The 16524-nt window shown below is 49.0% G+C and overlaps 1 long non-coding RNA gene across 4 annotated transcripts in view; it reads right to left on the bottom strand.

Moving 5' to 3' along the window:
• LOC140847668 (uncharacterized) overlaps positions 1-14431 on the bottom strand; it is a 28229-nt gene extending 13798 nt beyond the window's left edge. The window contains exons 1-2 of one of the 4 annotated variants that reach the window (XR_012127669.1): positions 14016-14431; positions 1805-13816 (exon numbers count right to left, since the gene is read on the bottom strand). This is a non-coding gene — a long non-coding RNA (uncharacterized lncRNA). Of the gene's footprint in view, positions 1-1804 lie in introns of all 4 variants that reach the window. The other 3 variants (XR_012127668.1, XR_012127670.1, XR_012127671.1) reach the window with 3 other exon arrangements.
• Between the last annotated feature and the right edge of the window lie 2093 nt (positions 14432-16524).

Genomic DNA, 16524 nt, shown 5'->3' with positions numbered 1-16524 from the left:
GAGGAAAACGGCTTGGCCCTAGGTCTCTTTCAAGAAGGTTTTCTTTTTTTCCTGACTCCCTGCCACCTCCATACCACCTGCTCCTAGGTAGCTGCGGCCACAGAGTTTGCGTCTGTGGCCCACCGTGGGAACCCCATACTGCAACTATCAGACTGTCACATGGCACCTTAGTGTATTGATTTGTTTACATCTATTTCCCCACTTGCCAACATAAGCAGAGGAGGATCATACATCTCATCACCTAATACCTAGACACAGAAAAAAAAAAGAAAAGAAAAATACACTTAATGAATAACAGATTGAGTGAATGGGTTTGAAGTCCAGCCCAGGCACTTACTAGCAGCATTTCCTTGGGCAAGTTATTTCATTTCAAAGAAAACCATGGTTTCCTTCTCTGTGATGGGTACCCCCATGGTAGCTGTGAGGAGTAACAGGGTAATAACATTTGTGAAGTGTGTGGAGAATGTGCCAGGCACACAGTAGGTTCTCAACAAGTTTCAGATGCTCTTCTTCCCCATACCCACCTCCTAGAGCCATGCGCACTGATGGAAGGGGCTTTGCCCACGTGCGGCTGGGGCCCCCACAGGCCTTGCTGCGCCAGTCCTGCTCCACATTCTTGGCTGTAACTTACATCAGTTCTCTTAAGAACTTGTCCTTTAACATGAGGCTGAGATTCTTTTTTAAAGGCAAATCTTGGGGAGAGACAAGCCAGAGACCACTTCAGGCTGTTCCCAGTCACTGAAACCTCAGTGTGAACTAGTCCCAGAGCCTCTCAGACACTGTAGAGTTGAAGTGAGGTAGGAGGGCAACTGGGTGCCTGAGCAGGGCTGCTGGTGGGTTAGGGAGAGAGGGTGAGGAGAACACTGGTGAGAAGGAAGTGTTGGGACTCTGAAGAAGAGAAACCAGGAGAGCTGCCTGGTATGCAGGAAAACATTGCAAAGTCAGGGAGATCAGGTTCAACTCTGAGCTTTCCTGCTCCTGCAAGGGTGACTGTGAACAAGTTACTTAACCTCTGTGACCTGTAGTTTTCTGATCTGTAAAATGGGGTTAATACTAGCTAATATAGGGGGGACTCTGGGGGTAAAGAGTGGCTATGTAAAAAGTGCTTAGTAGTTGGTCGATGCTCACGCGTCAGGGGCCCCCAGGGGCCGGAGGGCCAGCAGGACTGCGCGGCTTGGCTCTACCGCTGGGCAGTGTTCTCTCTGCGGCCTGTCTGTACTGTGGCCGCATTTCCCTTCCCTCGCTTCAATTTCTCCAGCTCTGCTCTTGGCCCGGGGCCAGCTGTGACCACAGTGACAGCCACCTGAATAAATTATGAGAGAAGCCATCTTCTCCATCCCCAAATTCCGAACCAGAGGCAGAGGCGAGTACAACAACATTTCATTTCCGCGGAGGCGCTCGGCCTCAACCCCCGCCCCAGGAAGGACACGGCGACAACAGCCCACCATTCACCGGAGAGCCGGCAGGAAATCCCCGGCTGGCTGGCGGGGCAACTCCGCGGGCGCGGCCTCCCCCCGGGCGTCACTAAAACCAGGCCGGGCTCCCTCCCGCTGCGGCGAGTCTCCAGCCCCGCCGCCTTCTCCTCCGCGCCCGCCCCGCTCCGCAGGTGCCCGAGCTCCGGCCTCCGCCTCCCCGCCGCTCCTCCCCCACTTCCTTCCTCTTTCCCTCCTCTTCTCCCCCTCTCTCTTCCCCACGTTCCTCCCGGCCCTCCGCTCTCTGCTCTCCCCACCCCGATGGCCTCCGGGGTCTGGACCTCCCCAGGGGAAGGCTGTGCCCCCGACAGCGATCCCAGCACCCCGCTGACCTTTTCTCCCTTTGCAGTGAGAAGGAACTGGAAAGACATCTCCGTCGCTGGCCAGGGCTGGCTTGTCCCAGTCGGCCTGCATTGCGCTATACCGGGTCCCTGGGCCCTTCCCCTGGGCATTCCACAGCCCGGGAACTGCCCTATGTGCCCAGTCTAGGCTGGTCCCTGTAAACTGGACAGACTCGGTGCTCTCCAGATACCACCTCTGAGAGCCATATGCTGGGGGAAAAGCGAATTGTAACAAACCAAAGCCGCCTTCCCTTCTGCCAGTTTGCTTCTGGGTACAGAAACAAGCTGATAGGGCTCAGATCATTCAATGTGCCCAGCTGGGGAGGGGGCAGCAGCACTGGGACCACCCCTGAGGTGGGACTGGATGGGGGCGACCCACACTGAGACTGCTGGTCATTCTGGCATGGCTGGGACCCCCAGAGCAGAGCCTTATCCAAAACTGGTCCTGCATTCTGGAAACTTTGACATTTCCTCCCCTGTAGAAATGGGCTTCACAACATTTCTCTAGGAAACAAAAAAGAATTGTGATCTGAATTGTAGAAAGTATTTACTTAAAATCTTCTTAAGGGTTATTTTTAGAGCCTATGTCTGCTGGCCTTCCCACCAGAGTCAAACTCTAGAGGGGTCTCTGCTCTACTGACCTTTAAGAAAAGACTTCAGAGATGAGCCAAGAGCAGAAAGAGACTGATTCTGTCCTAGGAGAGTAGGTTTTTGATACCCTTACAGCCCTCATCTGCCCTGACTGGGAGGCTGCTGTAGGCTGGGTCATGCTGGATGGAGCCACCTACGCTAGGACAGTGGGAAGCCTTTCCAGGGGTGAAGGGCATTGCTCCTCCTTTCCAAGCCTAGACAATCAACAACAAAAGACAAATCATCTCCTTACTCACTCCCACCCACCCCAGCAGACCCTGGGGAAAGGCCAGACTGATGTCTGGGATGGTCTCCTAACAGCAGAGGATTACTGAGTACTTCCTGCCTGCCAGGTACTCTTCTAAGTGCTTTACACACAGAAGCTCATTTGATTCTCACCATAATCCTATTACTATCCCCATTGTACAGACTGAAAAATGGAGTCACAGAGGGCTTAAGCAATTTGTCAGAGGTCACAGAGCTTTCTGACTGTTTTCATTATAGGAGACTCCCCATCTGGGGAACCCTGCCTAAGCCCTGCTGGCCCAAGAGCAGTCTTGAGGACGGTCACCCCCAGAAGACCAGAGCACAGGGGTTGGGGAGGGGAAGGAAATGGTGCTGAGGAGGGAGCGCAAGACAGCGTGAGGACTGCTGCAGATGGAGTGACTCCGCACCTGTGCTCTTGCACCGGTGCCCAGGCTGCTCCCTGCCAGGCTGCAAGCCCAGCTCCCACATCTGCCGCTCAGTGTGGCTCCTCTTTTCAGAGCCCACCAGCGGCTTGGTATCTCCCTCTCCATCAGACTCCAAATAGTCACAGGCTGCAGGGCCCCCTCCCGGGTTCCCCTAGCTTTGTAGGGAGGGCACTGTGGAGGCTACGCTAGAATCCCCGGAGACCTTAAAGGGCTGCTGGAGGCGGCACAGAGTGGTGTTAGCCCCCACTCAGAACCAGTCAGCAGCAGAATGACTAGAGAGCAGAGGGCCCTCACCCGTGAGTTGTGCCATCTGGGGATAGGGGAGAGAGGCTTGGTTCAAAAGGAGATAGTGGTATGCGATGCAGAAATTCACTGACACAGACCTGCCATGGCTCAGGGACTCCCAGGCACTGTCTTTTCTTTGGCTCAAAAACTGCCTCTGAACCAAAGGTTTAGCAGCTCCCTTCTGATGTGGGCAGACCACATGGCTGCTGCAGAGCAGGATGGGAAAGCAGAAGCCAGTGGGAGCCTCGGAAAGCTGGAGGGGCTGTTACCTACAGAACAAAATCCAGCTGAAAGGAACTAAGTTGCTTCCAACCGCTAGGCAGGGCCCCATCACCCCGTAGCAGCAAAGGAAGGATGTCAAGGTGGCTAAAAGCACCACCGTGGAGAACTTGCCTCCACATACACTCGTGGATACACAGCTACATACCTCCAGCCTGTCCCGTTTTTATATACATAAATCCTTCATGCTCACATTGGTACACATCCATATTTTGACATGAGCCCTGACACACAGACACAAAATGAAGACACAAATGTGGCGACCCAATGGACACATACGTGAGATACACATTTGTCCACTTACAACCACAGACAGGCCCGGACTGAGATAGACTGTGACAGACTCCAAGACATGAAGCCTGGGCATTTCTGGGAAGGGTCCCTGTGGCCAGCTGCTGGCCATGCCCAGGTGGCTGGCCCCAGAGCCCAGGTGTCCAGTCCCCACTGCCCATAGCTCCACTGCTCAAAGAAGGGCTGGTTCCGGGAAGCTCTCAGAGCCCCAGGCATTGCTCTGGAAGTGCCAGGCCTCTCATTGGGATTTCAGACACTCAAACTGTGGGGTTACCTGAGAAGCTCTGTGAGCAATTCAGGGAGAAAGGAGAGCTTTGCCCACTTTGAATTATCTAAAGCCTCCAAGGGGTTGCTCTTCTCACATGGCCAGAGGTCACTGTGGATCAGTAGTGCTCCCTGACTCCATGGGGTCCACTGGCCTGGATGCCAAACACCCTGGTGCCCATGGTTTGTTCTGTATGTAGATCCACACAGATAAAGCACCAGACCTGGAGGCTGAATAGGGCAGGGTTAAAAATCACAAATTATGGAGACAGATGGCCTGAGGGTGAGTCCATGCTCTGCTCTTACTGTGTGACCTGGGAGGAGTTACTTAACCTCTCTAGGCCTCAGTGTCCTTAACTGTAAAATGAGAACAATGGTAATCCCCACCTCCCGGGGCTATTGTAAGAACTGAATGAATACAATGGAGCAAAGCTCTTAAAACAGTGGCTGTACATGGTAAGCACTGGAAGGCTGTGGGTAGACAGCTGAGAAGGCCTGAGGCCCACAGGCAGAGGACAGGTTGGCTGAGGAAGAGAGGAGAGTGGGGTGGGGAGAGGTAGATGGTCTGTAAATGTCCACAGACCTGTGTCTCTGTGATGTCAAGTTTGATATTCTGGAGGAAATAAATAAGAGCATGAAGCACAGAGTGCTCAGCCAGAAAGCTGCAGAGCACAGGAACATTTTCTCTTTCCTATACAATAATATCAGAGATAATGTCTTCCTTCTCATAGGAGCCCAGTGCACTTAGAGATTGCATAATCACAGCCCAGGCTAGCATGGGCCTTGGGCTCAGTGACTGAGGCTGCCTGCTGCCGGTACCAGGCTGCTCCCGCTGTGGGGACGGTGAAACCTGGCTAAGAGCATCATGGAGAGGCCCCGCCACACGCTCAGCAGCTCTACATCCTTGGTGCTCCACTACCACATGGCTGACCTGCACAGAGAGGCTGCCAACCTTAGAGGCCATCACCAGCTTAGAAGCTGTGGAGGGGCTTAACAGAAGGAGGGAGCCCTCTCTGCTCACTGCACTGTTGACAGGAAAAAGAAAAGGAGGCCTGCCTGCTGCAAACTGGCATGTACTCCCCAGCCTGTTTCCAGGCTCTGTCTGTGTCTGAGAAGGGTCCATGAGCTGAGGCAAGCAGCTGGAGGGAGAGTCCACAAAGGAGAGCAGAAGTGACTCCTCTTCCGTTCAGCACAATTCCTCACTGCATTGTGGACTCCATTTCCAGGGATGAGAAGCCCAGGGGCACAACTCATGGATGAGGGCCCTGCCCTCTCGTGTACTTCTGCCTGGGGTTGGTCAACACATGCATGTCAAGAGCTTTTGTCTTTTGTATTAAGAAGTAAAGAGCCACCGAAGGACTTCATGAGTCCAAAGAAACTTTAGAAAGCAGATGACTTGGTAGGGCCATTGAAGCAGAAAAAAGCAGTCCACAGTCAAGTATGAGTCTGGTCTGATGAAGGCTTGACACTTTTCTCCACTATTAAGCCATATTTGGTATTTTCTCGTAGGACAAGGAAGGAAGCATATGAATGACAACTTGAGGAGTTTGTAATGCTCTCATTCCAGACCTCGGCATTCCTGGGCTCTCAGATGCAAACACTGCACTGACACTGTGCTGATGCTGACCTGAGCACCTTCAGCAAAGAGCAGGGAGACAAGTACCATTTCCTGACTGGCCAACAGCATCAGGGAACTGGTTCTCACACTTTCTGCCTGCAGAAAAGTCTTCACGATCTAAGTCTCACACAGATATAGTAAGATATGTAAGGCCTCTGTGTCTACTGCTTACTGCAGAGATAGGCGCATGGGAGGTGCTCACAGCTTGCAATGCCTGCTTATTGCTGACAGCATGACAAGAACAGTGACTGATGGCAACAGCAGTCACCAACATTTTCTGAGTGCTGATGATGCACTGCTACAGTTCTGCATGCTTTATACGCACTGTCTCGTTTAATGTTCTTAGCAACCCTATGGGACAGGTACTCTTCTTAACTACATGTTACAGATGAGACAGTTGAGGCACAGAAAGGTCATAAGTACTTCACTTAAGGCTATGCAGTTACACAGAGTGATGGGGCCAGCATCTGAACCTGGGTAAAGTCCAATCTTCTAGGCGTGAGATACAAAGTCTTTTGGCACAGATCTCAGCCCCCTCTGCCCCTTCAGCTCTTAGCACTCTACTTGTGTCCCATTAGCAGCCTCTATACATGCCCTTCTCTCTCTGCCTGGGCTGCTTTTTCTACCTCTTCTGAGTTTCACTACACACTTCTCCTGGCTAGTACCTATTTCTCTTTCAAGATTCATTTTACCTGCACCTCCTCCTGGAAGGTTTCCCTTATCTGTAGTTCTTAAGTCTCCAAAGCTGAGCTGGATGCCCCTCTTTTGTGCATCCATAGCCCCAATGACCCTACCACTGCACAACTGCACTTGGTGTTACGGTGCATTTATTTCCTCCCACACCTATTTTCTGCCTGATATTCCCTTGGGACGACAATGATGTCTTCTTGAACATCGTATCTCCAGCACCTGGCAGTATGGTTGGTACTTAGCCATCGTTCGCTGAGTCATGAACTTCACCTGTAAAGGTCACAGGGTGAATGTAAACTTTGCAGACCATGTTCAGATTCTATCACTTCCCCTCCTTCTCCTCCCAACCCTTTAAAAATATGAAAACCATTCTAAGCTTGATGGTTAAACCAAACAGGCCCTGTGCCAAACTGTGCCTGTGGTTCAGTTTGCCAACTCCACCATCACTGGGTAAGATGTTTCCAAACAAAAAAGTCACTAGTCAAGAGAATTCAGTGATTCTCATGTAATAGGACAATACAGGCATTTCAAAATGTGGGGGTTGGGAGTGGCAAATGTTTAGAGTGTCACGGTGACAGGGGTAGGAGATTAGCATGCTGGTGCCCAGGGTCCTGGAATGCTAGCCATCTGGCAGTGCTCAGGGCAACCCCACAGAACTGGACGGAGCCTCACCAAGAGCACAGGCTGGCTGTTGGCTGCCTCTCCCTCCCTGCTTCCTGGCAGCAATGAAACCACCTTAGGAATTCACTGAAAGAAAAGACACCAATTCCTTCCCAATTACTTAGGTAGTAAGAGTAGGAGAAGCGAGAAATACATGCCGTAAGGCAAAGACTCTTTTTGGCTCTTGGTGGGATACCTGGCACCATGTGCAGCAGGTGTCAGTCTCCATGTCTGTGAGTCTTACCCTTCGGGGCTGCTGAGGCTTGGCTGAAGGTTTCAGCACTGCAAGGCCTGCTGAAGCTTGCTGTGCCTTCTGAGGTCTGCCCCAGAGCAGGCTAGGCCCTGAAGAGCTGGAGAATCACTTGAGGAGACTGAATGGAAGCCGCAATTGCTTAGAGAATGGTCACAGTCCCTCCTGGGCACGCCAGATCCATCTGTAAGGTTTGTCCCCTGCTGAGTCTTGGGGGACATGAAGCTGCGTGTTGGCAGGCTTCGCTGAGAGTGCATGACTAAGGCGCAGGAACCATGCCATCGGAGGCTTGGTGAGCGGTCAGTCCCAGAGCCCAGAGCGGCCTGCAGTCATGTGCTTGGCTTGCACATCCTCCCTCACTTCATTCCCATTACACATCTGGAATTTATGCACACATTTGCGACATAAGTAACTAGGTAAAACCCCACATGCTGACATCATGAAAACAAATCAAATTTTAGCCCAAACTATTACTCAAATGCTGATAGAAAATGCTTTAGAATTTTCAGTTTTCCAATGCTTTACAAAAATGAGCCAGTAAGTACAAAAGACTTCAATCTTCCTCTTGAAGTGCTTTAGCCATAGTTCCCTAGGCCGTAGAGACCTTAGTTAGAACTAGACACTGCAAATCTGTTTTTGAGGAAAAATGGGAAAGGGGATAAAATATGACTGAAAACTTCAGAAGAATGAAAAGGATAAGGTTTTAGGACTTTGTGTTCACTCATTCTCATGTTCCCCAGGATTTTTTCTTTTGCTGATCTTTGATATGTGTCAAGGGGATGGGAGCTACTTTTACATCATATTTCCCTGTTCCTTCATGCAATGATTCTGAGCCCTCAGGATTAAGACAATATTCTCTCTCCCACTCCTTGCCATTTCACTCTCCTTTGGCTTCACTGACTAGCATTTCTCTGGCTTCTTTAGACCAGACAGGCCAAGATCCCTAACAACTAACCTGACTCATGTTCACAATGTGGCAGCATGCTCCAGGGTCTGCCAACAAGCTGGTTTCTGGTTTGAGTCCTTGACTTCTAGACTCTTGCTCAATTTCTGACAAAGAACAGGATAGACTGTATCTGTGAGGTGGCAGGATGGGCGAGAAGTAGATTACTCTTCTGATAGTAGTTTTATTTTTGTCACTCCACCTTCACCTCTGCTGGCCCAGAAAACACTCACCAATGACCACTTTTCTAAAGGATAGGAGCTGCCTTCACCCTATGGAAGAACCTCAGCCTAGTGAGTCTGATTACTGCGTTCAACTCCATAGGCATGTGTGAATTGAGCAGGCGAAATGTGCCAAGTGGTAGCAGGCTATGCTGGGCACTGGGAGGACAGTGCCCCTAGGCAGGACCTACTGCCAGGAAAAGTACCCTCTAAATAGAAATGGTCCAGACCTTCACTATGGGAATCTCAAGGCCCACCTCGTACCCTTCACCCTAACTCAGCAGGAAAAGAGCCTTGTTTCAGCACTGCTCTGCACCACATTAGACACATGTATAACAGACTGCTGTGCATCTCACTTGTTTACATGAATGTCTTGGTTTCCTCCCAGTCAGTTCCTTGAAGTTTGGAGCTAAATCTCATGCAGCCTTGCACACAAAACAGCACCTAGCCTAGTGCTTTGCACACAGGAGGTGCTCAATTATTTTGTTCTTAAAATTATGGCTTCTCTAGATTTCTTAGGTTTAATAGTTATAAAAAGTATATGTAGCAAGATGTCCAAAAACTTGAAAATTAAACAAAACACTTCAAAATAATCCATTAGTTAGGCAAGATGACTCAGGGAAAATTATGAGATGCCGCTAAAGCAATATTTAGAGGGACACTTATAGGATTAAGTGTTTATATTAGAAAGGAAGAAAGATGTCAGATGAATCATCTAACCTTAAGAAATGAGAACAAGAAGGGCAAAATCAATGCAAAACAAGCAGGAAAAAGGAAATAACAAAGTAAGAGCAGATGTCAATGAAACTGAAAACAGAAGAATCAGAGAGAAAAATCACTGAGGTCAAAAAATAATTCTTCAAAAAGATCAATAAAATTGATAAGCATCTAATAAAAAAATGAGAGAAGACACAAATCACCAATATCAGGTAAGAAAGAAGGCTATAACCACAGGCGCTATAGACATTAATGGGATAATAAAGGAATTACTACACACCACTCCATACAGATTTAGATGAAATGGACCAATTTCTTGAAAACCACAAATTATCAATTCAGTCATGATGAAACAGATAATCTGAATATTCCTTTCATGATTCAAGACATTGAATTCATAATTTAAAACCCTTTAAGAAAGAGATTTCCAGGCTCACATAGTCTTGCTGGTGAATTCTAGCAACTGCTTCAAGAAGAAATGAGTAAATAGAAGAGGAGCACACTTCCTAGCTTATTTTATGAGGTCGGCATTATCCTAATGCCAAATCAGACAGTGAGAGTAGAAGAAAATTTCCAATCAATATCCCTCATGAACATAGATGCAAAATCCTCAACAAAATGTTAGCAAATTGAATCCAGCAATATATTAATAATATACCATGACTAATGTCCTTCAGGGAGTGAATGAGGAAGTGATACAGTTCTGCATTCTCACTATGGTGATGGTCATTACACAACTATCCATGTATGAGTCACAGAGTTCTCCACACACACAAGGACACAGACATACACACCAATTTTATTGTATTTCAATTTCCAAAATAAAGTTTCAAAACCGTTTTTTGTGATAGCTATGTGACAAAATTTGTACTATGCTTTCAGCACAAAGTGCTTTCCAATGCACATCACATAATTCTCTCAACAACAATCACCTATGATAATATATTTCTGATCTCCTTTTTACAGCTGAATCTTAGAGGTAGAATGTCTTCATATGAGTTAATGAGCAGAGCCAGGTCCCGACCCTCAGAGGATGGTCTCTTGTCAGTAGAGGTTCCCACAAACTCTCCTGGCTCTGTGCTTATACCCCCAGATAGTGGTAGCAGTGAAATCCTATGACCCCTGGATGGAAAGTAAATGCAGGAGCAATTCTTCTCAAAGGCAGCAGCTGCTGGGACCCTACTGGAGAAGGATTTCAGCACTCCTGGGACTCAGTGCAGGGGCTGTGGCACAGCACCAGCAGGGGCAGGTAATCCCCATAAAACTGAGTCTAGTTCATCCACAACAGAGGAGGCTTCTGCCACCCTTTAAATACAGATGGTGTCTTTTTATTTTGTGATTATCTTTTCTTCTGTTAAGGGTAAGGTATTCTACCATGTTCCAAGTAAGGGCAGAGGAGGTATACTGGGCATCAAGAATAAGGATTGATAGAGTATTCCAGTCTATTTTCTCCAATTCCCTGCAACTTTAATAAACTCGGAGAACCCTCTATTCCCCATTCCCACCCTCCCCAGAAAATTACACCTGTGCTAAGAGGAGAGAGCAGAAACTGCAGAAGCTCCTCACCGGGGTCCTGGTTAGTTGCAGCAGTCAGGAGTGGGTGATGTGCCTGGAGCATGCTAATGAGAAAGAAATGTGCCAAGGAAAGATTGCTATGTATTATGTTTCACTCCCCTTTTTCAATTCAATTAATATTTATCAAAGTGGAGGGATATGTGAACAAGCAGTTGTTTATATCCCCTCTTCATCATAAAGGAGACCTTGATGGCCAAAAGCCATTTTGGGGGGACTTAATTTTAAAATGGAGTAACAGCTCACAATGTAGCAGGAATTTTTGCCAAGACTCTGGAACCTGTCAGGAAACTTTGGACAAGCAAGGGGCAGTGTATTTCTCAGTGGTCACTGGTGTAATCCTTATCTTACTGAAATCACATCATTTTGGACTAATATTATGCTTCAAGAGGCTTAATTCTGACTGCAATGTCCTGAGGCTGAGTCATTCCCTACCACTCAACCACACTGGAATACGTCTAGCATGGAGGCTGCAAGGATGAATGACTTTTGGCAGACACAGAAGATGTAAAACAGTCTGCAACTCTGGTGGAAGGGAGTGGTGGGCTAGAGAGAGGTCAGCCGGGGCTTTGCAATCTGTTTGGTGAGTAGATAATGGACAAGCCACATTTCAGATACTGACACTAGCAAATCACGGCAAAGGGCAAGAAGAGACTTTATTTTTTATGGGGTCATCTGGGCATGCTTTTTAGGGAAGCCAATTGTGTGCTTGAAGCAATAAACCCTAATAGTTGGAAGAGGTACAACCCTAGGAAGACATATTTTAGGGAAGAATAAGAAAGAAGCCAGTTGCTTCTTAGGCAGCCTAAGGTTATCCTAGTGGCCCAGGATTCTTTCTGTTCTTTTTTCCTTAAGGATCCAGAATGGTAGACTTAGACATATTAAAATATCTCTGTATCTAAAAGGTTTCTTCTTTTGAGGGTAGATAGCCTGCCTTAGTTTCCCAAACAGAGCCAGCAACAGACCAGGATAATCCTGAATCAATTTTGGATTGAGGTGGGTTTTATGACCCCCATTCTACATACAAGGAAAGTAAGGCTCAGAGAGATTAAGGATCTTGCTCAGAACCTCTCAGCAATTGCGTGGTGGAGCAGGCACTAAATCCCAGGTCTGTAACCATGCTCATCCCCTGCCCTACATTACGTCTCCTATCTGGAGTGAGGTTTTTATGCTGACAGCCATCTCTATGGATTGAGAAGTCGAAAACTACAAGATGAGAATTTCCTTATATTTTAATTCTGAATTTAACAGGTAAAGACATTAATAGGTGCTCCTTTGCTGGCCAGGAGTACTTGCTTAAATGTTTTCTGAATCCAAGACTTCTTTCCGCACTTCCTTTCACAAACACACACTGGGGGACTGCTACACGGAGATGATGAGGTTGGGCATGGTGGAAGTTACAAAGGTAAAGGAGACTCAGATTCTTCCCTCAGAGGGCTTACAAGTGAATATTTGATCATAAATAGGAAGGTTATAAGCCACTGTAGTAAAGGCCGATGGATCTAAGCTCCTCTGTTGTACTTATTGGAATCTATAAAAAAATTTCTTCTGTATTTGTTCCTATTCTGCTATCCATCAACAGCATGCTCCCTGCAAGCAGGAACTCATATGTCTTACTCACCTCACCATTGAATGCTCAGTGCTTGGAATAGCACCTGGCACACAGTTGGTGCACAATAAATATTTGTTCAATGAATAAATGAAAAATTGATCCTTAATGGAGACTCCTGGAAAATTTCAAGGAAAAGGTAACATTTGCAATGGGCCTTGATGAAGAGATAGATTTTACAGGCAGGTATGGAAGCTGCACATTCCAGATGAAATGTGAAGATGTGGGGAGAGGTGAGAACATCTGGGCTGTGTGGAAGGGGCGCTGAGCTCTGCTGAAGCCTGATACCATTCAAGGGTCTGTAGCAGGGAGTGACTGGCCAGAGCTGAGGGTTAGTGCAGTGCAGCTGGTAGCAAACCCTCACGGGTCAGGTAGGGAGGGAAAGGAGGAAGGCCGTTGAGGGTGTTCAGGGCAGGAGCAAGGGCCCATGTGGAGGTGACGAGGCCCTGAACTGGGTAGAAGTTATGGGACTATAAATAAAACGGGCACTTCACAACGAGAAGGTTCATGTCTCAGGAGCCAAATGAACATGGAGGATGAATTATAGCAGACTTCAAAAATGCAATTGAGCTGCCCAGCTCGGTGCCAGGAAGAGAAACAGAGCAGCCAGAGGAATCAGGCTGAGAAGAGGGAAGAGGGGAGGGATGATGTGTTTGGCTAGGGATCTTAAATCGGAGTGCCCAGTGGGAAGCCTAGGAAATTGTCCAGCCATCAAAATGTCAGAGTTTCGGGTGCAGCCTGATAAGCTCCTCTAATCGCTGAGTCAAAAATAGTCATTGGAACAGGGATAGCTTTTCATAGTCACCTCCAAGATTACAGGTTGCCGAGCATCTGCCTCAGAAGGCAACTTGGAAGTTCTCTGCCTCTGGGCAGAAGGGGTATCTGCGGCTTAGAGGTTGGCTGACTTGTCCCAGATCACATGGCCAGTTTGCCCTCCATAATTCTTAGAGGAGGACAATTACCTTTTACATGGTTATATTAAAATTGAAAACTTGTATGTCTCTATGTGCAAAGCTGATTAGGGTACTGTAGCACACAACACCCCACAGGGCCCCAGCTAGAAATGATCAGTTAGTTCTGAGTCCTGAACTCATCCTCTCAGTGATGAAAGTTGAGAAAGTGCTTCCGAACTCCTGGCAGATGGAACACAGGAAGAAAACCAAGTCTGTACTGCACCCAAATTCCTTTCTTCTTCACCTAAAGGATACTGTTCCAATCACAAACGCCAGGACTTTTAATAAAGGCAAACAAAATCCCAACCACCTTGTAAAGGTCATCTGGCCTGTGGAGAGAGTGAATGATTAACTGCTGAGAAAGTGACTTTTGAGTATTTTGTAGTGTTCAAAGGCGCAACTAGAAAATTTTAGCCCAGGGCAAATTCTACAAGGAGCTCTCTCTCCCAGTGTTATCCCACCTGCTCTACTAGTCCTTCTCCTTTCCTTCAAGGACCTTCACCTATATCCAGGTGAGGAGTGTCCTACCTATGTCAAGGCCGGAGGGCGTGGCTCCCCCACTGCCAGCCCCTCTCCCTTGGTCCTGTGGCTCATTTGGCTGCGGAACCAGCAGAGATGGCTGAGGCTTCCACTTTGAACCCAGGCCTTGGTCTATTCAGTTTCGGCGTCTCTCTCCTGTCACCTGTCACCTGCACTGTGAGAAATTCATTAGGACAAATGTACAAAACATGGCTCTCCTCATATCCAGCACAGTGGCCTTGGGGTAGTTCCATTCTCTTTCTGAGCCTCGGCAGAATGGGTTTATGCCCACCTACCTCAAAGGGCTGTTGAGGACATTAAACGAGATAAAGCATAAAGCACCCCCACAATGTGCCAGCACATACCCTGGAGGATCCCCTCACCCCTTCCCAACCCTCCCACCGCAACCCCCTGGGGCTTCTCCTCCCTCTGGCGTCTTCTAGGGAAAAGGAGTCCCATGTGGAGCTTCCCGTCCTCTTCCGAATACCCTCGTCTTTCAGGGGAGGTGGCTGGGAGCCCTGAGGTGGCACACGTGTCGCAGGAACCCGTGTCTGTGCTGGAGGGTCCTTCACTCCCCTCGTGCGATAAGTACTCTCTCAAAAGAGGGGCCCCATGGAGCGCGTGGTCAGCCCTGCGGATCAGAACAGTTTGCGGGCACCTAAGAGCCGCGGGGTCACGCAAGGGTGCAGGGTTCAGGTGGGGGCCGCTGTGAGCGAGCGCTGCGCGTCCGCGGAGCCGGCGTGGGGGGGGAGGCCGCGCGGCGAGCGCCCGCTCTGGACCACAGGTCCACGGGGCCGGACGGCGTCCACGTCCGCGGGGTCCTGGCCCGCTCTCAGCGGGCAGCGAGCTTGGGGGCGGGGCGCGCAGGGAAGCTGCGGGCGCCCCCTGCTGCTTCAGAATCACACAGCGGGCGACAGCGCTGCAGACGCTCCTCGTTCATTTCCCCCAGGCTCCAGCCCGCAGAGCTCCGGGCCCGGCCCGCTCGCGCAGGGAGCAGCGCGCCCATTGCCCCCTCGCTCTGCTCCTCGCTCCTTCAAGACCCCATGTCCCGGTTATGAAGGGCACAGATCACTGTAGTAGCCCCTGGACAGAGGGAGTCAAGGGCAGGGAACCTTTCCTGGTGCCCCTCACTGTGTGGATGAGGAACCTTTTGGAAGGGGCCCGGAGCTCAGGTCCCTCTGTCCCCGACCACTGAATGACCCAAACCGTGCCTTCCACCGCGCCAGGGCAGCCTGGCTTGCTCACCTGGTCTCTCAGGTCTGAAGCCACACGTTGAGGCACTCTAGTAAGCGACCAATGTGCTGGGCGCGCCACCTATTACCTGGATATCCCTCTCTGCCCTGAAGAGAGAGGTGGCATATTACAAGATAATGGAGAGTTCTGCATTATGTTGTTATGGCTTCCAGTTCTTTTACAAAGACATTCTCTCTCACAGGCACACTTCTCACTCGGTTTTTGCACTCCATGTGTTGAAGACTTAGGTCCTGACATAAGATTTATAGGTTAAAGTGTAAGAACAGAAGACAGAAGCTCACAAAATAAAGTCACATAGCCAAAGTAAAACCGGTTGAATGGGAGGAATGAATGGTGTAAGACTCAGAGACAAAGAGAACTGGACAGAGACCTTCTGCCAAAACCACTACTGTTTGTCGCCATACTTGACAGGGACGGTGAGGGCCTAAAATCTTTTCTGATGTGCTCTTTTTAAATGCAAAGTGTGTGTGTTGCTTGTAGCTTCCACTAAATGCACACGCTGGGCCCCAGCCATGCTAGCTGTGTCCAGCAAACACCAGCTACAGCCACTATGCAGCAGTATCCCCACTGGCAGGGGATACAAAGGCCCTGGGGCAGGAATGAAATTGAAGCAAAGTAAGGAAGCCAGCGTCCTGTGGCTGGAAGGCAGGGAGTGGTAGTGAGTGAGGGCAGAGAGAAGGTAAGCTGCAGATCTTGTGGGCTATGGTACAGAGTTTCAGGTTTGTTTTCTAAGAGGAGTGAAAGCTACTGGGAGGATTAGAAAAGGGAAAATATGATTTGATTTGCATGTTTAAAAGACCACTCTGATTCTTGAGTGGGGAAGACTTGTGGAAAGGGTGGGGTGGCAAGAGGGGGTGCCAGGAAATCAATGGGGAAGTCCTGAAGGGTTAGGTCCTGACAGAAGATTTGTAGGTTAAATCTCTAGACAGCAGTCTGGAGAGAAGAGGAGGATGACTTGGCTTGGGGCTGAGGGCAGCCTGGAGGGCGTGGGACTCATGCTTGGACTATATTTAGAAAGTAAAGCCAGAAGGATTTGCTGGTGGATTGAAGGTGCTGCGTGATGGAAAGAGAGGGTTCAAGGATAACTCCTGGGTTTCTGGCAAAAACAACTGCTTGAATAATGACTCCGTTTACCAAAGGGAGGGGCAGACTGGACAGGGGAGATCAGGAGTTCAGATTGGAACATAATAAATTTGACCAAAGCACCCTCCCTCTTCTCTTTTGGCCTGAGCCTTCTCACCTCTAAAATGAAGGCGTGCCCAGT

Source organism: Manis javanica, unplaced genomic scaffold, assembly GCF_040802235.1.
Source record: "Manis javanica isolate MJ-LG unplaced genomic scaffold, MJ_LKY HiC_scaffold_35, whole genome shotgun sequence".
Classification (NCBI taxonomy): domain Eukaryota; kingdom Metazoa; phylum Chordata; class Mammalia; order Pholidota; family Manidae; genus Manis; species Manis javanica.
Note: the sequence above shows the minus strand (reverse complement) of the source record. Positions and strands in the feature narration are given on the sequence as shown.